General features: G+C 47.3%; 1 protein-coding gene across 2 annotated transcripts in view; it reads left to right on the forward strand.

The window, feature by feature from the left end:
- The window catches only part of LOC138259960 (inhibin alpha chain-like), a 214025-nt gene that overhangs the window by 41242 nt on the left and 148947 nt on the right, over positions 1-23836 (forward strand). The gene's annotated exons all lie outside the window — the stretch shown is intronic.

Genomic DNA, 23836 nt, shown 5'->3' on the forward strand with positions numbered 1-23836 from the left:
GTGTTTGTGGCACACTGGACTGCTCTGAGTGGCCAGTGCCAGCAGGTGATGTCAGAGGCTCCTTCTGATAGGCTCTTACCTCTCTTAGTACCCAATCCTCCTTCCTTGGTCGCCAAACCTCCTATTCTGGCTATTTAGGGTCTCTGCTTTGGGGAATTCTTCAGATAACGAATGCTGGAGCTCACCAGAGTTCCTCTGCATTTCCCTCTTCACCTTCTACCAAAGGATCGACCGCTGACTGCTCAGGACGCCTGCAAAACCGCAACAAAGTAGCAAGACGACTACTAGCAACCTTGTATCACTTCATCCTGCCGGCTTTCTCGACTGTTTCCAGGTGGTGCATGCTCTGGGGGCAGCCTGCCTCCTCCCTGAACCAGGAGCTCTGAAGAAATGTCCTGTGGGTCGACGGAATCTTCCCCCTGCAACCGCAGGCACCAAAAGACTGCATGACTGGTCCTCTGGGTCCCCTCTCAGCACGACGAGCGTGGTCCCTGGAACTCAGCAACTCTGTCCAAGTAACTCCCACAGTCCAGTGACTCTTCAGTCCAAGTTTGGTGGAGGTAAGTCCTTGCCTCCCAATGCTAGACTGCATTGCTGGGTACCGCGTGATTTGCAGCTGCTCCGGCTCCTGTGCACTCTTCCAGGATTTCCTTCGTGCACAGCCAAGCCTGGGTCCCGACACTCTAACCTGCAGTGCACAACCTTCTGAGTTGTCCTCCCACGTCGTGGGACTCCCTTTTGTGACTTTGGGTGGACTCCGGTTTACTTTTCTTCCAAGTGCCTGTTCAGGTACTTCTGTGGGTGCTGCCTGCTTTATATGAGGGCTCCCTGACTTGCTGGGTCCCCCCTCTGTCTCCTTCTCCAAGTGGCGACATCCTGGTCCCTCCTGGGCCACAGCAGCACCCAAAAAAATCTACCATGACCCTTGCAGCTAGCAAGGCTTGTTTGCGGTCTTTCTGCGTGGGAACACCTCTGCAAGCTTCATCGCGACGTGGGACATCCATCCTCCAAAGGAGAAGTTCCTAGCTCTCTTCTTTCTTGCAGAACTCCAAGCTTCTTCCAACAGGTGGCAGCTTCCTTGCACCCTCAGCTGGCATTTCCTGGGCTCCTGCCCACTCTTGACACTGTCGCGACTATTGGACTTTGTCCCCTTGTCTTACAGGTACTCAGGTCCGGAAAGCCACTGTAGTTCATTGCTGGTGTTTGTTCTTCCTGCAGAATCCCCCTATCAGGAATTCTGTGCTCTCTGGGGGTAGTAGGTGCACTTTACACCTACCTTTCAGGGTTGTGGGGTGGGCTATCCCAGCGACCCTCTACAAGCTCACATAGGTTTGGGGTCCATTCGTGGTTCGCATTCCACTTTTGGAGTATATGGTTTGTGTTGCCCCTATACCTATGTGCTCCTATTGCAATCTATTGTAACTTTACACTGCTTGCATTACTTTTCTTGCTATTAACTGCATAATTTTGGGTTGTGTACATATATCTTGTGTATATAACTTATCCTCATACTGAGGGTACTCACTGAGATACTTTTGGCATATTGTCATAAAAATAAAGTACCTTTATTTTTAGTACTTCTGTGTATTGTGTTTTCTTATGATATTGTGCATATGACACCAGTGCTATAGTAGGAGCTTTACATGTCTACTAGTTTAGCCTAAGCTGCTTTGCCATAGCTACCTTCTATCAGCCTAAGCTGCTAGAAACACCTCTTCTACGCTAATAAGGGATAACTGGACCTGGCACAAGGTGTAAGTACCTCTGGTACCCACTACAAGCCAGGCCAGCCTCCTACATTGGTTGTGCAGCGGTGGGATACGTACTTGTAACTACTTACCACTTTGTCATTGTGTACTTTTCATAAGAGAATAATATACAAAACAAGTTCAGTGTATGTACACCTAACCAAAAAGTGTTGCTTTCCCTCTCTCAAACTTTTTACAAAGTTCTGAAAAGTTTTCTAAAATTTCTAAAAGTTTCTAAAAAGTTAGAAAAAGTTTTTTTCTCTGTTCTTTAAAAAGTTCTGAAACTTTTTCTTCCTTCTCACTGTCTCTAAACCTTTTGCTATCATGTCTGATGTAGAGACTGCTCTTAAAATGGTCAATATTACTTATGACAATTTGAATTACAAGAGCCTAAGGAGTCTCTGCTTAGATAGAGGTTTAGTGATAGGAAAGAACCCCACAAAAGAGTTTCTATAAAACATGCTTATTGTGAATGATGAGTCCCAAGCAGGCACTTCAAATGAGAGGTTAATAGAAGGCTCCCATTCTGACTCAGGGGATCTCCTTGAGGGAGGTGGGGAGGGTTCTGTTCCAAATCTGCCCCTTAGCAGGCCACCTAGTAATGCTGGTAGTAATGGAGGTTCCCATCATAGTAGGGGTATCTTTATTCCTGGAGGCCAGGTTATTAGGGTTAAGTCAGTTAGGGACAGATCTCCCTCTGTTGTTTCCAATTTATCTTCTGTGTCCAAGCATTCCCAACCCACCCACCCTGAAGACAACATGTTAGAAAGGGAACTCAAAAAGTTGAGGGTTGAAGAGACCAGACTGAAGCTTAAACAGCAACAGCTGGCCTTAGATAGGGAATCCCTAGACCTGGAGAAGGAGAGACAGAGATTGGGGTTTGGACCCCATGGTGGCAGCAGCAGTATTCCTGATAGTAACCCTGTTAGAGAGCATGATTCCAGGAATCTGCACAAGATAGTGCCCCCTTACAAGGAGGGGGATGACCTCAACAAGTGGTTTGCTGCACTTGAGAGGGTCTGTATGGTACAGGGTGTCCCTCAAAGGCAGTGGGCTGCTATATTGTGGCTATCTTTCAATGGAAAGGGTAGGGATAGACTCCTTACTGTTAGAGAAAGTGATGCTAACAATTTTGCAGTTTTGAAGGATGCACTCTTGGATGGATTTGGCTTAACCACTGAACAATACAGGATTAAATTCAGAGACACCAGAAAAGAGTCCTCACAAGACTGGATAGACTTTGTTGACTGTTCAGTGAAAGCCTTGGAAGGGTGGTTACATGGCAGTAAAGTTTCTGAGTATGAAAGCCTGTATAATCTTATTCTGAGAGAGCATATTCTGAATAACTGTGATATGACTTGTTACACCAATATCTAGTGGACTCAGATCTGACCTCTCCCCAAGAATTGGGAAAGAAGGCAGACAAATGGGTCAGAACAAGAGTGAACAGAAAAGTTCATACAGGGGGTGACAAGGATGGCAAGAAGAAAGATGGTGAGAAATCTCAGGATAAGCATGGGGATACGGGTAAAACCAAAGATCCTTCTTCACATCCTAAACACTCTTCAGGGGGTGGGGATAAATCAAATTCTTCCTCTTCTTCACAACATACACAAATTAAAAAGCCTTGTTTCTATGTGTGTAAAAATAAAGGCCATTGGTAAGGGGATAAGTCCTGTCCAGGTAAACCCCCTGAGCCAACCACTACTAATACATCAAACTGTAGTGCCCCCAGCAGTAGTGGTAATAGTGGTGGGACTGCTGGCAACAGTCAAAATAAGGGTGTAGTTTGGTTCACTTATGGGTCCATCATAGAAACTGGGGTAGTCAGTCCCAAGACAGTTTCTGTCACACCTAGTGGCATTGGCCTTGCCACACTGGCTGCTTATCCCCTTACAATGGATAAGTACAGGCAGACAGTTTCAACAAATGGTGTTGAGGCCCAGGCCTACAGGGACTCAGGTGCCAGTATCACTTTGGTGACTGAAAACCTAGTGGCTCCTGAGCAACACATCATTGGACAACAGTACAAGGTTATTGATGTCCATATCTCCACTAAGTTTCTTCCCTTAACTATAGTTCAGCTTAGTTGGGGTGGAGTTACTAGCCCTAAGCAGGTGGTGGTATCACCTAGCTTACCTGTAGACTGTCTCTTAGGTAATGACCTAGAGACCTCAGGTTGGGCTGAGGTAGAGTGTCGTACCCATACAGCCATGCTGGGTATCCCTGAGGAATTGCTTCCTCTCATTTCTACTGAATTGAAAAAGCAAAGGAGAGGAACAGGCCTGAAAACTCAGGATCCTTCTCCAACAACAGGTAAAAAGGGCATCACAGTATCCCCTACCCACCCTGCCAGTCAGGATACCATTCCTGTGGTAGGAGAAACCTCTCCTGGGGTGGCACCTGTATCAAGGGAACCATCAACTGACACATCTGTACTCCCTGAGGTGGAAGTACCTCTCTGTGGGATAACTAATATTGGTGAGAAAAAGTCCACCATTGTAGTTAACATGGAGCATCCTTCCAACCCACCCAGAGAAACTTTAGTGCAGCAACCCTGCACTGCCTCAAAACACTTAGGACAGCAGACCTGCCCAAGTGTGGAGCTCATAGGACAGCATCCCTGCCCCACTCTAAAACAAGAGAAACAGCATCTCTGTTCTCTCTTACAGCCATATGGACAATGTTTTTGCCCAGCTATGGCTTTACTGAGACAGCATCCCTGTCTGGCATTCTCATCACTAGAAATAGGTCCAGTGGATATTTCCCACTGTTCTAAACTAAAACCTACTGATAGGAACTCTGAGAATATATCTTCACATTGTTGGTTAGCTAAAAACCTTTAAACAGGGTGGTTTACATCCCCACAGGGAAGTAACCATATAGTGGATGATAAAGGGAGTAACCAGTCTATTGCAGATCTACTCTCCACTTATCACCACTTAGACAATAAAGATTCAACTGGCCAAGGTTAGCCTTATTGTCCTTCGTTTGGGGGGGGGGGGGTTGTGTGAGAAAGTAGCCTCTTTCTAGCCTTGTTACCCCCACTTTTGGCCTGTTTGTGAGTATATGTCAGGGTGTTTTCACTGTCTCACTGGGATCCTGCTAGCCAGGGCCCAGTGCTCATAGTGAAAAACCCTATGTTGTAAGTGTGGTTGTTATGTGTCACTGGGATCCTGCTAGCCAGGACCCCAGTGCTCATAAGTTTGTGACCTATATGTATGTGTTTCCTGTGTGATGCCTAACTGTCTCACTGAGGCTCTGCTAACCAGAACCTCAGTGGTTATGCTCTCTCTGCTTTCCAAATTTGTCACTAACAGGCTAGTGACTAAATTTACCAATTCACATTGGCATACTGGTACACCCATATAATCCCCTGGTATATGGTACTGAGGTACCCAGGGTATTGGGGTTCCAGGAGATCCCTATGGGCTGAAGCATTTCTTTTGCCACCCATAGGGAGCTCTGACAATTCTTACACAGGCCTGCCAGTGCAGCCTGAGTGAAATAACATCCACGTTATTTCACAGCCATTTACCACTGCACTTAAGTAACGTATAAGTCACCTATATGTCTAACCTTCACCTGGTGAAGGTTGGGTGCAAAGTTACTTAGTGTGTGGGCACCCTGGCACTAGCCAAGGTGCCCCCACATCGTTCAGGGCAAATTCCCCTGACTTTGTGAGTGCGGGGACATCATTTTCATGCGTGCACTGTACATAGGTCACTACCTATGTACAGCTTCACAATGGTAACTCCGAACATGGCCATGTAACATGTCTACGATCATGGAATTGTCCCCCCAATGCCATTCTGGCATGGAGGGACAATTCCATGATCCCCCATGTCTCTAGCACAGAACCCGGGTACTGCCAAACTGCCTTTCCGGGGTCTCCACTGCAGCTGCTGCCAACCCCTCAGACAGGTTTCTGCCCTCCTGGGGTCCAGGCAGCCCTGGCCCAGGAAGGCAGAACAAAGGACTTCCTCTGAGAGAGGGTGTAACACCCTCTTCCTTTGGAAATAGGTGTGAGGGCTGGGGAGGAGTAGCCTCCCCCAGCCTCTGGAAAAGCTTTGATGGGCACAGATGGTGCCCATCTCTGCATAAGCCAGTCTACACCGGTTCAGGGATCCCCCAGCCCTGCTCTGGCGTGAAACTGGACAAAGGAAAGGGGAGTGACCACTCCCCTGACCTGCACCTCCCAGAGGAGGTTCCCAGAGCCCCCCAGTGTGTCCCAGACCTCTGCCATCTTGGAAACAGAGGTGTTTGTGGCACACTGGACTGCTCTGAGTGGCCAGTGCCAGCAGGTGATGTCAGAGGCTCCTTCTGATAGGCTCTTACCTCTCTTGGTAGCCAATCCTCCTTCCTTGGTAGCCAAACCTCCTTTTCTGGCTATTTAGGGTCTCTGCTTTGGGGAATTCTTCAGATAACGAATGCAGGAGCTCACCAGAGTTCCTCTGCATTTCCCTCTTCACCTTCTGCCAAAGGATCGACCGCTGACTGCTCAGGACGCCTGCAAAACCGCAACAAAGTAGCAAGACGACTACTAGCAACCTTGTATCACTTCATCCTGCCGGCTTTCTCGACTGTTTCCAGGTGGTGCATGCTCTGGGGTCAGCCTGCCTCCTCCCTGCACCAGGAGCTCTGAAGAAATGTCCTGTGGGTCGACGGAATCTTCCCCCTGCAACCGCAGGCACCAAAAGACTGCATCACTGGTCCTCTGGGTCCCCTCTCAGCACGACGAGCGTGGTCCCTGGAACTCAGCAACTCTGTCCAAGTAACTCCCACAGTCCAGTGACTCTTCAGTCCAAGTTTGGTGGAGGTAAGTCCTTGCCTCCCAATGCTAGACTGCATTGCTGGGTACTGCGTGATTTGCAGCTGCTCCGGCTCCTGTGCACTCTTCCAGGATTTCCTTTGTGCACAGCCAAGCCTGGGTCCCTGACACTCTAACCTGCAGTGCACAACCTTCTGAGTTGTCCTCCAGCGTCGTGGGACTCCCTTTTGTGACTTTGGGTGGACTCCGGTTCACTTTTCTTCCAAGTGCCTGTTCAGGTACTTCTGTGGGTGCTGCCTGCTTTATATGAGGGCTCCCTGACTTGCTGGGTCCCCCCTCTGTCTCCTTCTCCAAGTGGCAACATCCTGGTCCCTCCTGGGCCACAGCAGCACCCAAAAAAATCTACCGTGACCCTTGCAGCTAGCAAGGCTTGTTTGCGGTCTTTCTGCGTGGGAACACCTCTGCAAGCTTCATCGCGACGTGGGACATCCATCCTCCAAAGGAGAAGTTCCTAGCTCTCTTCTTTCTTGCAGAACTCCAAGCTTCTTCCAACAGGTGGCAGCTTCCTTGCACCCTCAGCTGGCATTTCCTGGGCTCCTGCCCACTCTTGACACTGTCGCGACTATTGGACTTTGTCCCCTTGTCTTACAGGTACTCAGGTCCGGAAAGCCACTGTAGTTCATTGCTGGTGTTTGTTCTTCCTGCAGAATCCCCCTATCAGGAATTCTGTGCTCTCTGGGGGTAGTAGGTGCACTTTACACCTACCTTTCAGGGTTGTGGGGTGGGCTATCCCAGCGACCCTCTACAAGCTCACATAGGTTTGGGGTCCATTCGTGGTTCGCATTCCACTTTTGGAGTATATGGTTTGTGTTGCCCCTATACCTATGTGCTCCTATTGCAATCTATTGTAACTTTACACTGCTTGCATTACTTTTCTTGCTATTAACTGCATAATTTTGGGTTGTGTACATATATCTTGTGTATATAACTTATCCTCATACTGAGGGTACTCACTGAGATACTTTTGGCATATTGTCATAAAAATAAAGTACCTTTATTTTTAGTACTTCTGTGTATTGTGTTTTCTTATGATATTGTGCATATGACACCAGTGCTATAGTAGGAGCTTTACATGTCTCCTAGTTTAGCCTAAGCTGCTTTGCCATAGCTACCTTCTATCAGCCTAAGCTGCTAGAAACACCTCTTCTACGCTAATAAGGGATAACTGGACCTAGCACAAGGTGTAAGTACTTCTGGTACCCACTACAAGCCAGGCCAGCCTCCTACATTGGTTGTGCAGCGGTGGGATACGTACTTGTAACTACTTACCACTTTGTCATTGTGTACTTTTCATAAGAGAATAATATACAAAACAAGTTCAGTGTATGTACACCTAACCAAAAAGTGTTGCTTTCCCTCTCTCAAACTTTTTACAAAGTTCTGAAAAGTTTTCTAAAATTTCTAAAAGTTTCTAAAAAGTTAGAAAAAGTTTTTTTCTCTGTTCTTTAAAAAGTTCTGAAACTTTTTCTTCCTTCTCACTGTCTCTAAACCTTTTGCTATCATGTCTGATGTAGAGACTGCTCTTAAAATGGTCAATATTACTTATGACAATTTGAATTACAAGAGCCTAAGGAGTCTCTGCTTAGATAGAGGTTTAGTGATGGGAAAGAACCCCACAAAAGAGTTTCTATAAAACATGCTTATTGTGAATGATGAGTCCCAAGCAGGCACTTCAAATGAGAGGTTAATAGAAGGCTCCCATTCTGACTCAGGGGATCTCCTTGAGGGAGGTGGGGAGGGTTCTGTTCCAAATCTGCCCCTTAGCAGGCCACCTAGTAATGCTGGTAGTAATGGAGGTTCCCATCATAGTAGGGGTATCTTTATTCCTGGAGGCCAGGTTATTAGGGTTAAGTCAGTTAGGGACAGATCTCCCTCTGTTGTTTCCAATTTATCTTCTGTGTCCAAGCATTCCCAACCCACCCACCCTGAAGACAATATGTTAGAAAGGGAACTCAAAAAGTTGAGGGTTGAAGAGACCAGACTGAAGCTTAAACAGCAACAGCTGGCCTTAGATAGGGAATCCCTAGACCTGGAGAAGGAGAGACAGAGATTGGGGTTTGGACCCCATGGTGGCAGCAGCAGTATTCCTGATAGTAACCCTGTTAGAGAGCATGATTCCAGGAATCTGCACAAGATAGTCCCCCCTTACAAGGAGGGGGATGACATCAACAAGTGGTTTGCTGCACTTGAGAGGGTCTGTATGGTACAGGGGGTCCCTCAAAGGCAGTGGGCTGCTATATTGTGGCAATCTTTCAATGGAAAGGGTAGGGATAGGCTCCTTACTGTTAGAGAAAGTGATGCTAACAATTTTGCAGTTTTGAAGGATGCACTCTTGGATGGATTTGGCTTAACCACTGAACAATACAGGATTAAATTCAGAGACACCAGAAAAGAGTCCTCACAAGACTGGATAGACTTTGTTGACTGTTCAGTGAAAGCCTTGGAAGGGTGGTTACATGGCAGTAAAGTTTCTGAGTATGAAAGCCTGTATAATCTTATTCTGAGAGAGCATATTCTGAATAACTGTGATATGACTTGTTACACCAATATCTAGTGGACTCAGATCTGACCTCTCCCCAAGAATTGGGAAAGAAGGCAGACAAATGGGTCAGAACAAGAGTGAACAGAAAAGTTCATACAGGGGGTGACAAGGATGGCAAGAAGAAAGATGGTGAGAAATCTCAGGATAAGCATGGGGATACGGGTAAAACCAAGATCCTTCTTCACATCCTAAACACTCTTCAGGGGGTGGGGATAAATCAAATTCTTCCTCTTCTTCACAACATACACAAATTAAAAAGCCTTGTTGCTATGTGTGTAAAAATAAAGGCCATTGGTAAGGGGATAAGTCCTGTCCAGGTAAACCCCCTGAGCCAACCACTACTAATACATCAAACTGTAGTGCCCCCAGCAGTAGTGGTAATAGTGGTGGGACTGCTGGCAACAGTCAAAATAAGGGTGTAGTTTGGTTCACTTATGGGTCCATCATAGAAACTGGGGTAGTCAGTCCCAAGACAGTTTCTGTCACACCTAGTGGCATTGGCCTTGCCACACTGGCTGCTTATCCCCTTACAATGGATAAGTACAGGCAGACAGTTTCAATAAATGGTGTTGAGGCCCAGGCCTACAGGGACACAGGTGCCAGTATCACTTTGGTGACTGAAAACCTAGTGGCTCCTGAGCAACACATCATTGGACAACAGTACAAGGTTATTGATGTCCATAACTCCACTAAGTTTCTTCCCTTAACTATAGTTCAGCTTAGTTGGGGTGGAGTTACTAGCCCTAGGCAGGTGGTGGTATCACCTAGCTTACCTGTAGACTGTCTCTTAGGTAATGACCTAGAGACCTCAGGTTGGGCTGAGGTAGTGTCGTACCCATACAGCCATGCTGGGTATCCCTGAGGAATTGCTTCCTCTCATTTCTACTGAATTGAAAAAGCAAAGGAGAGGAACAGGCCTGAAAACTCAGGATCCTTCTCCAACAACAGGTAAAAAGGGCATCACAGTATCCCCTACCCACCCTGCCATTCAGGATACCATTCCTGTGGTAGGAGAAACCTCTCCTGGGGTGGCACCTGTATCAAGGGAACCATCAACCGACACATCTGTACTCCCTGAGGTGGAAGTACCTCTCTGTGGGATAACTAATATTGGTGAGAAAAAGTCCACCATTGTAGTTAACATGGAGCATCCTTCCAACCCACCCAGAGAAACTTTAGTGCAGCAACCCTGCACTGCCTCAAAACACTTAGGACAGCAGACCTGCCCAAGTGTGGAGCTCATAGGACAGCATCCCTGCCCCACTCTAAAACAAGAGAAACAGCATCTCTGTTCTCTCTTACAGCCATATGGACAATGTTTTTGCCCAGCTATGGCTTTACTGAGACAGCATCCCTGTCTGGCATTCTCATCACTAGAAATAGGTCCAGTGGATATTTCCCACTGTTCTAAACTAAAACCTACTGATAGGAATTCTGAGAATATATCTTCACATTGTTGGTTAGCTAAAAACCTTTAAACAGGGTGGTTTACATCCCCACAGGGAAGTAACCATATAGTGGATGATAAAGGGAGTAACCAGTCTATTGCAGAGCTACTCTCCACTTATCACCACTTAGACAATAAAGATTCAACTGGCCAAGGTTAGCCTTATTGTCCTTCGTTTGGGGGGGGGGGGTTGTGTGAGAAAGTAGCCTCTTTCTAGCCTTGTTACCCCCACTTTTTGCCTGTTTGTGAGTATATGTCAGGGTGTTTTCACTGTCTCACTGGGTTCCTGCTAGCCAGGGCCCAGTGCACATAGTGAAAAACCCTATGTTGTAAGTGTGGTTGTTATGTGTCACTGGGATCCTGCTAGCCAGGACCCCAGTGCTCATAAGTTTGTGACCTATATGTATGTGTTTCCTGTGTGATGACTAACTGTCTCACCGAGGCTCTGCTAACCAGAACCTCAGTGGTTATGCTCTCTCTGCTTTCCAAATTTATCACTAACAGTCTAGTGACTAAATTTACCAATTCACATTGGCATACTGGTACACCCATATAATCCCCTAGTGTATATGGTACTGAGGTACCCAGGGTATTGGGGTTCCAGGAGATCCCTATGGGCTGAAGCATTTCTTTTGCCACCCATAGGGAGCTCTGACAATTCTTACACAGGCCTGCCAGTGCAGCCTGAGTGAAATAACATCCACGTTATTTCACAGCCATTTACCACTGCACTTAAGTAACGTATAAGTCACCTATATGTCTAACCTTCACCTGGTGAAGGTTGGGTGCAAAGTTACTTAGTGTGTGGGCACCCTGGCACTAGCCAAGGTGCCCCCACATCGTTCAGGGCAAATTCCCCTGACTTTGTGAGTGCGGGGACATCATTTTCATGCGTGCACTGTACATAGGTCACTACCTATGTACAGCTTCACAATGGTAACTCCGAACATGGCCATGTAACATGTCTACGATCATGGAATTGTCCCCCCAATGCCATTCTGGCATGGGGGGACAACTCCATGATCCCCCAGGTCTCTAGCACAGAACCCGGGTACTGCCAAACTGCCTTTCCGGGGTCTCCACTGCAGCTGCTGCTGCTGCCAACCCCTCAGACAGGTTTCTGCCCTCCTGGGGTCCAGGCAGCCCTGGCCCAGGAAGGCAGAACAAAGGACTTCCTCTGAGAGAGGGTGTAACACCCTCTTCCTTTGGAAATAGGTGTGAGGGCTGGGGAGGAGTAGCCTCCCCCAGCCTCTGGAAATGCTTTGATGGGCACAGATGGTGCCCATCTCTGCATAAGCCAGTCTACACCGGTTCTGGGATCCCCCAGCCCTGCTCTGGCGTGAAACTGGACAAAGGAAAGGGGAGTGACCACTCCCCTGACCTGCACCTCCCAGGGGAGGTTCCCAGAGCCCCCCAGTGTGTCCCAGACCTCTGCCATCTTGGAAACAGAGGTGTTTGTGGCACACTGGACTGCTCTGAGTGGCCAGTGCCAGCAGGTGATGTCAGAGGCTCCTTCTGATAGGCTCTTACCTCTCTTGGTAGCCAATCCTCCTTCCTTCGTAGCCAAACCTCCTTTTCTGGCTATTTAGAGTCTCTGCTTTGGGGAATTCTTCGGGTAACGAATGCAGGAGATCACCAGAGTTCCTCTGCATTTCCCTCTTCACCTTCTGCCAAAGGATCGACCGCTGACTGCTCAGGACGCCTGCAAAACCGCAACAAAGTAGCAAGACGACTACTAGCAACCTTGTATCACTTCATCCTGCCGGCTTTCTCGACTGTTTCCAGGTGGTGCATGCTCTGGGGGCAGCCTGCCTCCTCCCTGCACCAGGAGCTCTGAAGAAATCTCCAGTGGGTCGACGGAATCTTCCCCCTGCAACCGCAGGCACCAAAAGACTGCATGACTGGTCCTCTGGGTCCCCTCTCAGCACGACGAGCGTGGTCCCTGGAACTCAGCAACTCTGTCCAAGTAACTCCCACAGTCCAGTGACTCTTCAGTCCAAGTTTGGTGGAGGTAAGTCCTTGCCTCCCAATGCTAGACTGCATTGCTGAGTACCGCGTGATTTGCAGCTGCTCCGGCTCCTGTGCACTCTTCCAGGATTTCCTTCGTGCACAGACAATCCTGGGTCCCCGACACTCTAACCTGCAGTGCACAACCTTCTGAGTTGTCCTCCGGCGTTGTGGGACTCCCTTTTGTGACTTTGGGTGGACTCCGGTTCACTTTTCTTCCAAGTGCCTGTTCAGGTACTTCTGTGGGTGCTGCCTGCTTTATATTAGGGCTCCCTGACTTGTAGGGTGCCCCCTCTGTCTCCTTCTCCAAGTGGCGACATCCTGGTCCCTCCTGGGCCACAGCAGCACCCAAAAAAATCTACTGCGACCCTTGCAGCTAGCAAGGCTTGTTTGCGGTCTTTCTGCGTGGGAACACCTCTGCAAGCTTCATCGCGACGTGGGACATCCATCCTCCAAAGGAGAAGTTCCTAGCTCTCTTCTTTCTTGCAGAACTCCAAGCTTCTTCCAACAGGTGGCAGCTTCCTTGCACCCTCAGCTGGCATTTCCTGGGCTCCTGCCCACTCTTGACACTGTCGCGACTATTGGACTTTGTCCCCTTGTCTTACAGGTACTCCGGTCCGGAAAGCCACTGTAGTTCATTGCTGGTGTTTGTTCTTCCTGCAGAATCCCCCTATCAGGAATTCTGTGCTCTCTGGGGGTAGTAGGTGCACTTTACACCTACCTTTCAGAGTTGTGGGGTGGGCTATCCCAGCGACCCTCTACAAGCTCACATAGGTTTGGGGTCCATTCGTGGTTCACATTCCACTTTTGAAGTATATGGTTTGTGTTGCCCCTATACCTATGTGCTCCTATTGCAATCTGTTGTAACTTTACACTGCTTGCAGTACTTTTCTTGCTATTAACTGAATAATTTTGGGTTGTGTACATATATCTTGTGTATATAACTTATCCTCATACTGAGGGTACTCACTGAGATACTTTTGGCATATTGTCATAAAAATAAACTACCTTTATTTTTAGTACTTCTGTGTATTATGTTTTCTTATGATATTGTGCATATGACACCAGTGCTATAGTAGGAGCTTTACATGTCTCCTAGTTTAGCCTAAGCTGCTTTGCCATAGCTACCTTCTATCAGCCTAAGCTGCTAGAAACACCTCTTCTACACTAATAAGGGATAACTGGACCTAGCACAAGGTGTAAGTACCTCTGGTACCCACTACAAGCCAGGCCAGCCTCCTACATTGGTTGTGCAGCGGTGGGATACGTACTTGTAACTACTTACCACTTTGTCATTGTGTACTTTTCATAAGAGAATAATATACAAAACAAGTTCAGTGTATGTACACCTAACCAAAAAGTGTTGCTTTTCCTCTCTCAAACTTTTTACAAAGTTCTGAAAAGTTTTCTAAAATTTCTAAAAGTTTCTAAAAAGTTAGAAAAAGGTTTTTTCTCTGTTCTTTAAAAAGTTCTGAAACTTTTTCTTCCTTCTCACTGTCTCTAAACCTTTTGCTATCATGTCTGATGTAGAGACTGCTCTTAAAATGGTCAATATTACTTATGACAATTTGAATTACAAGAGCCTAAGGAGTCTCTGCTTAGATAGAGGTTTAGTGATAGGAAAGAACCCCACAAAAGAGTTTCTATAAAACATGCTTATTGTGAATGATGAGCCCCAAGCAGGCACTTCAAATGAGAGGTTAATAGAAGGCTCCCATTCTGACTCAGGGGATCTCCTTGAGGGAGGTGGGGAGGGTTCTGTTCCAAATCTGCCCCTTAGCAGGCCACCTAGTAATGCTGGTAGTAATGGAGGTTCCCATCATAGTAGGGGTATCTTTATTCCTGGAGGCCAGGTTATTAGGGTTAAGTCAGTTAGGGACAGATCTCCCTCTGTTGTTTCCAATTTATCTTCTGTGTCCAAGCATTCCCAACCCACCCACCCTGAAGACAACATGTTAGAAAGGGAACTCAAAAAGTTGAGGGTTGAAGAGACCAGACTGAAGCTTAAACAGCAACAGCTGGCCTTAGATAGGGAATCCCTAGACCTGGAGAAGGAGAGACAGAGATTGGGGTTTGGACCCCATGGTGGTAGCAGCAGTATTCCTGATAGTAACCCTGTTAGAGAGCATGATTCCAGGAATCTGCACAAGATAGTCCCCCCTTACAAGGAGGGGGATGACATCAACAAGTGGTTTGCTGCACTTGAGAGGGTCTGTATGGTACAGGGGGTCCCTCAAAGGCAGTGGGCTGCTATATTGTGGCTATCTTTCAATGGAAAGGGTAGGGATAGGCTCCTTACTGTTAGAGAAAGTGATGCTAACAATTTTGCAGTTTTGAAGGATGCACTCTTGGATGGATTTGGCTTAACCACTGAACAATACAGGATTAAATTCAGAGACACCAGAAAAGAGTCCTCACAAGACTGGATAGACTTTGTTGACTGTTCAGTGAAAGCCTTGGAAGGGTGGTTACATGGCAGTAAAGTTTCTGAGTATGAAAGCCTGTATAATCTTATTCTGAGAGAGCATATTCTGAATAACTGTGATATGACTTGTTACACCAATATCTAGTGGACTCAGATCTGACCTCTCCCCAAGAATTGGGAAAGAAGGCAGACAAATGGGTCAGAACAAGAGTGAACAGAAAAGTTCATCCAGGGGGTGACAAGGATGGCACGAAATAAAATGGTGAGAAATCTCAGGATAAGCATGGGGATACGGGTAAAACCAAAGATCCTTCTTCACATCCTAAACACTCTTCAGGGGGTGGGGATAAATCAAATTCTTCCTCTTCTTCACAACATACACAAATTAAAAAGCCTTGTTGCTATGTGTGTAAAAATAAAGGCCATTGGTAAGGGGATAAGTCCTGTCCAGGTAAACCCCCTGAGCCAACCACTACTAATACATCAAACTGTAGTGCCCCCAGCAGTAGTGGTAATAGTGGTGGGACTGCTGGCAACATTCAAAATAAGGGTGTAGTTTGGTTCACTTATGGGTCCATCATAGAAACTGTGGTAGTCAGTCCCAAGACAGTTTCTGTCACACCTAGTGGCATTGGCCTTGCCACACTGGCTGCTTATCCCCTTACAATGGATAAGTACAGGCAGACAGTTTCAATAAATGGTGTTGAGGCCCAGGCCTACAGGGACACAGGTGCCAGTATCACTTTGGTGACTGAAAACCTAGTGGCTCCTGAGCAACACATCATTGGACAACAGTACAAGGTTATTGATGTCCATAACTCCACTAAGTTTCTTCCCTTAACTATAGTTCAGCTTAGTTGGGGTGGAGTTACTAGCCCTAAGCAGGTGGTGGTATCACCTAGCTTACCTGTAGACTGTCTCTTAGGTAATGACCTAGAGACCTCAGGTTGGGCTGAGGTAGAGTGTCGTACCCATACAGCCATGCTGGGTATCCCTGAGGAATTGCTTCCTCTCATTTCTACTGAATTGAAAAAGCAAAGGAGAGGAACAGGCCTGAAAACTCAGGATCCTTCTCCAACAACAGGTAAAAAGGGCATCACAGTATCCCCTACCCACCCCGCCATTCAGGATACCATTCCTGTGGTAGGAGAAACCTCTCCTGGGGTGGCACCTGTATCAAGGGAACCATCAGCTGACACATCTGTACTCCCTGAGGTGGAAGTACCTCTCTGTGGGATAACTAATATTGGTGAGAAAAAGTCCACCATTGTAGTTAACATGGAGCATCCTTCCAACCCACCCAGAGAAACTTTAGTGCAGCAACTCTGCACTGCCTCAAAACACTTAGGACAGCAGACCTGCCCAAGTGTGGAGCTCATAGGACAGCATCCCTGCCCCACTCTAAAACAAGAGAAACAGCATCTCTGTTCTCTCTTACAGCCATATGGACAATGTTTTTGCCCAGCTATGGCTTTACTGAGACAGCATCCCTGTCTGGCATTCTCGTCACTAGAAATAGGTCCAGTGGATATTTCCCACTGTTCTAAACTAAAACCTACTGATAGGAACTCTGAGAATATATCTTCACATTGTTGGTTAGCTAAAAACCTTTAAACAGGGTGGTTTACATCCCCACAGGGAAGTAACCATATAGTGGATGATAAAGGGAGTAACCAGTCTATTGCAGAGCTACTCTCCACTTATCACCACTTAGACAATAAAGATTCAACTGGCCAAGGTTAGCCTTATTGTCCTTCGTTTGGGGGGGGGGGGGTTGTGTGAGAAAGTAGCCTCTTTCTAGCCTTGTTACCCCCACTTTTGGCCTGTTTGTGAGTATATGTCAGGGTGTTTTCACTGTCTCACTGGGATCCTGCTAGCCAGGGCCCAGTGCTCATAGTGAAAAACCCTATGTTGTAAGTGTGGTTGTTATGTGTCACTGGGATCCTGCTAGCCAGGACCCCAGTGCTCATAAGTTTGTGACCCATATGTATGTGTTTCCTGTGTGATGCCTAACTGTCTCACTGAGGCTCTGCTAACCAGAACCTCAGTGGTTATGCTCTCTCTGCTTTCCAAATTTGTCACTAACAGGCTAGTGACTAAATTTACCAATTCACATTGGCATACTGGTACACCCATATAATCGCCTAGTATATGGTACTGAGGTACCCAGGGTATTGGGGTTCCAGGAGATCCCTATGGGCTGAAGCATTTCTTTTGCACCCATAGGGAGCTCTGACAATTCTTACACAGGCCTGCCAGTGCAGCCTGAGTGAAATAACATCCACGTTATTTCACAGCCATTTACCACTGCACTTAAGTAACGTATAAGTCACCTATATGTCTAACCTTCACCTGGTGAAGGTTGGGTGCAAAGTTACTTAGTGTGTGGGCACCCTGGCACTAGCCAAGGTGCGCCCACATCGTTTTAGGCAAATTCCCCTGACTTTGTGAGTGCGGGGACATCATTTTCATGCGTGCACTGTACATAGGTCACTACCTATGTACAGCTTCACAATGGTAACTCCGAACATGGCCATGTAACATGTCTACGATCATGGAATTGTCCCCCCAATGCCATTCTGGCATGGGGGGACAATTCCATGATCCCCCATGTCTCTAGCACAGAACCCGGGTACTGCCAAACTGCCTTTCCGGGGTCTCCACTGCAGCTGCTGCTGCTGCCAACCCCTCAGACAGGTTTCTGCCCTCCTGGGGTCCAGGCAGCCCTGGCCCAGGAAGGCAGAACAAAGGACTTCCTCTGAGAGAGGGTGTAACACCCTCTTCCTTTGGAAATAGGTGTGAGGGCTGGGGAGGAGTAGCCTCCCCCAGCCTCTGGAAATGCTTTGATGGGCACAGATGGTGCCCATCTCTGCATAAGCCAGTCTACACCGGTTCAGGGATCCCCCAGCCCTGCTCTGGCGTGAAACTGGACAAAGGAAAGGGGAGTGACCACTCCCCTGACCTGCACCTCCCAGGGGAGGTTCCCAGAGCCCCCCAGTGTGTCCCAGACCTCTGCCATCTTGGAAACAGAGGTGTTTGTTGCACACTGGACTGCTCTGAGTGGCCAGTGCCAGCAGGTGATGTCAGAGGCTCCTTCTGATAGGCTCTTACCTCTCTTGGTAGCCAATCCTCCTTCCTTGGTAGCCAAACCTCCTTTTCTGGCTATTTAGGGTCTCTGCTTTGGGGAATTCTTCAGATAACGAATGCAGGAGCTCACCAGAGTTCCTCTGCATTTCCCTCTTCACCTTCTGCCAAAGGATCGACCGCTGACTGCTCAGGACGCCTGCAAAACCGCAACAAAGTAGCAAGACGACTACTAGCAACCTTGTATCACTTCATCCTGCCGGCTTTCTCGACTGTTTCCAGGTGGTGCATGCTCTGGGGTCAGCCTGCCTCCTCCATGCACCAGGAGCTCTGAAGAAATGTCCTGTGGGTCGACGGAATCTTCCCCCTGCAACCGCAGGCACCAAAAGACTGCATCACTGGTCCTCTGGGTCCCCTCTCAGCACGACGAGCGTGGTCCCTGGAACTCAGCAACTCTGTCCAAGTAACTCCCACAGTCCAGTGACTCTTCAGTCCAAGTTTGGTGGAGGTAAGTCCTTGCCTCCCAATGCTAGACTGCATTGCTGGGTACCGTGTGATTTGCAGCTGCTCCGGCTCCTGTCCACTCTTCCAGGATTTCCTTCGTGCACAGCCAAGCCTGGGTCCCTGACACTCTAACCTGCAGTGCACAACCTTCTGAGTTGTCCTCCGGCGTCGTGGGACTCCCTTTTGTGACTTTGGGTGGACTCCGGTTCACTTTTCTTCCAAGTGCCTGTTCAGGTACTTCTGTGGGTGCTGCCTGCTTTATATGAGGGCTCCCTGACTTGCTGTCTCCTTCTCCAAGTGGCGACATCCTGGTCCCTCCTGGGCCACAGCAGCACCCAAAAAAATCTTCTGCGACCCTTGCAGCTAGCAAGGCTTGTTTGCGGTCTTTCTGCGTGGGAACACCTCTGCAAGCTTCATCGCGACGTGGGACATCCATCCTCCAAAGGAGAAGTTCCTAGCTCTCTTCTTTCTTGCAGAACTCCAAGCTTCTTCCAACAGGTGGCAGCTTCCTTGCACCCTCAGCTGGCATTTCCTGGGCTCCTGCCCACTCTTGACACTGTCGTGACTATTGGACTTTGTCCCCTTGTCTTACAGGTACTCAGGTCTGGAAAGCCACTGTAGTTCATTGCTGGTGTTTGTTCTTCCTGCAGAATCCCCCTATCAGGAATTCTGTGCTCTCTGGGGGTAGTAGGTGCACTTTACACCTACCTTTCAAGGTCGTGGGGTGGGCTATCCCAGCGACCCTCTGCAAGCTCACATAGGTTTGGGGTCCATTTGTGGTTTGCATTCCACTTTTGGAGTATATGGTTTGTGTTGCCCCTATACCTATGTGCTCCTATTGCAATCTATTGTAACTTTACACTGCTTGCATTACTTTTCTTGCTATTAACTGCATAATTTTGGGTTGTGTACATATATCTTGTGTATATAACTTATCCTCATACTGAGGGTACTCACTGAGATACTTTTGGCATATTGTCATAAAAATAAAGTACCTTTATTTTTAGTACTTCTGTGTATTGTGTTTTCTTATGATATTGTGCATATGACACCAGTGCTATAGTAGGAGCTTTACATGTCTCCTAGTTTAGCCTAAGCTGCTTTGCCATAGCTACCTTCTATCAGCCTAAGCTGCTAGAAACACCTCTTCTACGCTAATAAGGGATAACTGGACCTAGCACAAGGTGTAAGTACCTCTGGTACCCACTACAAGCCAGGCCAGCCTCCTACATTGGTTGTGCAGCGGTGGGATACGTACTGTACTTGTAACTACTTACCACTTTGTCATTGTGTACTTTTCATAAGAGAATAATATACAAAACAAGTTCAGTGTATGTACACCTAACCAAAAAGTGTTGCTTTTCCTCTCTCAAACTTTTTAAAAAGTTCTGAAAAGTTTTCTAAAATTTCTAAAAGTTTCTAAAAAGTTAGAAAAAGTTTTTTTCTCTGTTCTTTAAAAAGTTCTGAAACTTTTTCTTCCTTCTCACTGTCTCTAAACCTTTTGCTATCATGTCTGATGTAGAGACTGCTCCTAAAATGATCAATATTACTTATGACAATTTGAATTACAAGAGCCTAAGGAGTCTCTGCTTAGATAGAGGTTTAGTGATAGGAAAGAACCCCACAAAAGAGTTTCTATAAAACATGCTTATTGTGAATGATGAGTCCCAAGCAGGCACTTCAAATGAGAGGTTAATAGAAGGCTCCCATTCTGACTCAGGGGATCTCCTTGAGGGAGGTGGGGAGGGTTCTGTTCCAAATCTGCCCCTTAGCAGGCCACCTAGTAATGCTGGTAGTAATGGAGGTTCCCATCATAGTAGGGGTATCTTTATTCCTGGAGGCCAGGTTATTAGGGTTAAGTCAGTTAGGGACAGATCTCCCTCTGTTGTTTCCAATTTATCTTCTGTGTCCAAGCATTCCCAACCCACCCACCCTGAAGACAACATGTTAGAAAGGGAACTCAAAAAGTTGAGGGTTGAAGAGACCAGACTGAAGCTTAAACAGCAACAGCTGGCCTTAGATAGGGAATCCCTAGACCTGGAGAAGGAGAGACAGAGATTGGGGTTTGGACCCCATGGTGGCAGCAGCAGTATTCCTGATAGTAACCCTGTTAGAGAGCATGATTCCAGGAATCTGCACAAGATAGTCCCCCCTTACAAGGAGGGGGATGACATCAACAAGTGGTTTGCTGCACTTGAGAGGGTCTGTATGGTACAGGGGGTCCCTCAAAGGCAGTGGGCTGCTATATTGTGGCTATCTTTCAATGGAAAGGGTAGGGATAGGCTCCTTACTGTTAGAGAAAGTGATGCTAACAATTTTGCAGTTTTGAAGGATGCACTCTTGGATGGATTTGGCTTAACCACTGAACAATACAGGATTAAATTCAGAGACACCAGAAAAGAGTCCTCACAAGACTGGATAGACTTTGTTGACTGTTCAGTGAAAGCCTTGGAAGGGTGGTTACATGGCAGTAAAGTTTCTGAGTATGAAAGCCTGTATAATCTTATTCTGAGAGAGCATATTCTGAATAACTGTGATATGACTTGTTACACCAATATCTAGTGGACTCAGATCTGACCTCTCCCCAAGAATTGGGAAAGAAGGCAGACAAATGGGTCAGAACTAGAGTGAACAGAAAAGTTCATACAGGGGGTGACAAGGATGGCAAGAAGAAAGATGGTGAGAAATCTCAGGATAAGCATGGGGATACGGGTAAAACCAAAGATCCTTCTTCACATCCTAAACACTCTTCAGGGGGTGGGGATAAATCAAATTCTTCCTCTTCTTCACAACATACACAAATTAAAAAGCCTTGTTGCTATGTGTGTAAAAATAAAGGCCATTGGTAAGAGGATAAGTCCTGTCCAGGTAAACCCACTGAGCCAACCACTACTAATACATGAAACTGTAGTGCCCCCAGCAGTAGTGGTAATAGTGGTGGGACTGCTGGCAACAGTCAAAATAAGGGTGTAGTTTGGTTCACTTATGGGTCCATCATAGAAACTGGGGTAGTCAGTCCCAAGACAGTTTCTGTCACACCTAGTGGCATTGGCCTTGCCACACTGGCTGCTTATCCCCTTACAATGGATAAGTACAGGCAGACAGTTTCAATAAATGGTGTTGAGGCCCAGGCCTACAGGGACACAGGTGCCAGTATCACTTTGGTGACTGAAAACCTAGTGGCTCCTGAGCAACACATCATTGGACAACAGTACAAGGTTATTGATGTCCATAACTCCACTAAGTTTCTTCCCTTAACTATAGTTCAGCTTAGTTGGGGTGGAGTTACTAGCCCTAAGCAGGTGGTGGTATCACCTAGCTTACCTGTAGACTGTCTCTTAGGTAATGACCTAGAGACCTCAGGTTGGGCTGAGGTAGAGTGTCGTACCCATACAGCCATGCTGGGTATCCCTGAGGAATTGCTTCCTCTCATTTCTACTGAATTGAAAAAGCAAAGGAGAGGAACAGGCCTGAAAACTCAGGATCCTTCTCCAACAACAGGTAAAAAGGGCATCACAGTATCCCCTACCCACCCTGCCATTCAGGATACCATTCCTGTGGTAGGAGAAACCTCTCCTGGGGTGGCACCTGTATCAAGGGAACCATCAACTGACACATCTGTACTCCCTAAGGTGGAAGTACCTCTCTGTGGGATAACTAATATTGGTGAGAAAAAGTCCACCATTGTAGTTAACATGGAGCATCCTTCCAACCCACCCAGAGAAACTTTAGTGCAGCAACCCTGCACTGCCTCAAAACACTTAGGACAGCAGACCTGCCCAAGTGTGGAGCTCTAGGACAGCATCCCTGCCCCACTCTAAAACAAGAGAAACAGCATCTCTGTTCTCTCTTACAGCCATATGGACAATGTTTTTGCCCAGCTATGGCTTTACTGAGACAGCATCCCTGTCTGGCATTCTCATCACTAGAAATAGGTCCAGTGGATATTTCCCACTGTTCTAAACTAAAACCTACTGATAGGAACTCTGAGAATATATCTTCACATTGTTGGTTAGCTAAAAACCTTTAAACAGGGTGGTTTACATCCCCACAGGGAAGTAACCATATAGTGGATGATAAAGGGAGTAACCAGTCTATTGCAGAGCTACTCTCCACTTATCACCACTTAGACAATAAAGATTCAACTGGCCAAGGTTAGCCTTATTGTCCTTCGTTTGGGGGGGGGGGGGGTTGTGTGAGAAAGTAGCCTCTTTCTAGCCTTGTTACCCCCACTTTTGGCCTGTTTGTGAGTATATGTCAGGGTGTTTTCACTGTCTCACTGGGATCCTGCTAGCCAGGGCCCAGTGCTCATACTGAAAAACCCTATGTTGTAAGTGTGGTTGTTATGTGTCACTGGGATCCTGCTAGCCAGGACCCCAGTGCTCATAAGTTTGTGACCAATATGTATGTGTTTCCTGTGTGATGCCGAACTGTCTCACTGAGGCTCTGCTAACCAGAACCTCAGTGGTTATGCTCTCTCTGCTTTCCAAATTTGTCACTAACAGGCTAGTGACTAAATTTACCAATTCACATTGGCATACTGGTACACCCATATAATCCCCTAGTATATGGTACTGAGGTACCCAGGGTATTGGGGTTCCAGGAGATCCCTATGGGCTGAAGCATTTCTTTTGCCACCCATAGGGAGCTCTGACAATTCTTACACAGGCCTGCCAGTGCATCCACGTTATTTCACAGCCATTTACCACTGCACTTAAGTAACGTATAAGTCACCTATATGTCTAACCTTCACCTGGTGAAGGTTGGGTGCAAAGTTACTTAGTGTGTGGGCACCCTGGCACTAGCCAAGGTGCCCCCACATCGTTCAGGGCAAATTCCCCTGACTTTGTGAGTGCGTGGACATCATTTTCATGCGTGCACTGTACATAGGTCACTACCTATGTACAGCTTCACAATGGTAACTCCGAACATGGCCATGTAACATGTCTACGATCATGGAATTGTCCCCCCAATGCCATTCTGGCATGGGGAGACAATTCCATGATCCCCCAGGTCTCTAGCACAGAACCCGGGTACTGCCAAACTGCCTTTCCGGGGTCTCCACTGCAGCTGCTGCTGCTGCCAACCCCTCAGACAGGTTTCTGCCCTCCTGGGGTCCAGGCAGCCCTGGCCCAGGAAGGCAGAACAAAGGACTTCCTCTGAGAGAGGGTGTAACACCCTTTTCCTTTGGAAATAGGTGTGAGGGCTGGGGAGGAGTAGCCTCCCCCAGCCTCTGGAAATGCTTTGA

The sequence above is a fragment of the Pleurodeles waltl genome, chromosome 9 (genome assembly GCF_031143425.1).
Source record: "Pleurodeles waltl isolate 20211129_DDA chromosome 9, aPleWal1.hap1.20221129, whole genome shotgun sequence".
In the NCBI taxonomy this organism is placed as follows: domain Eukaryota; kingdom Metazoa; phylum Chordata; class Amphibia; order Caudata; family Salamandridae; genus Pleurodeles; species Pleurodeles waltl.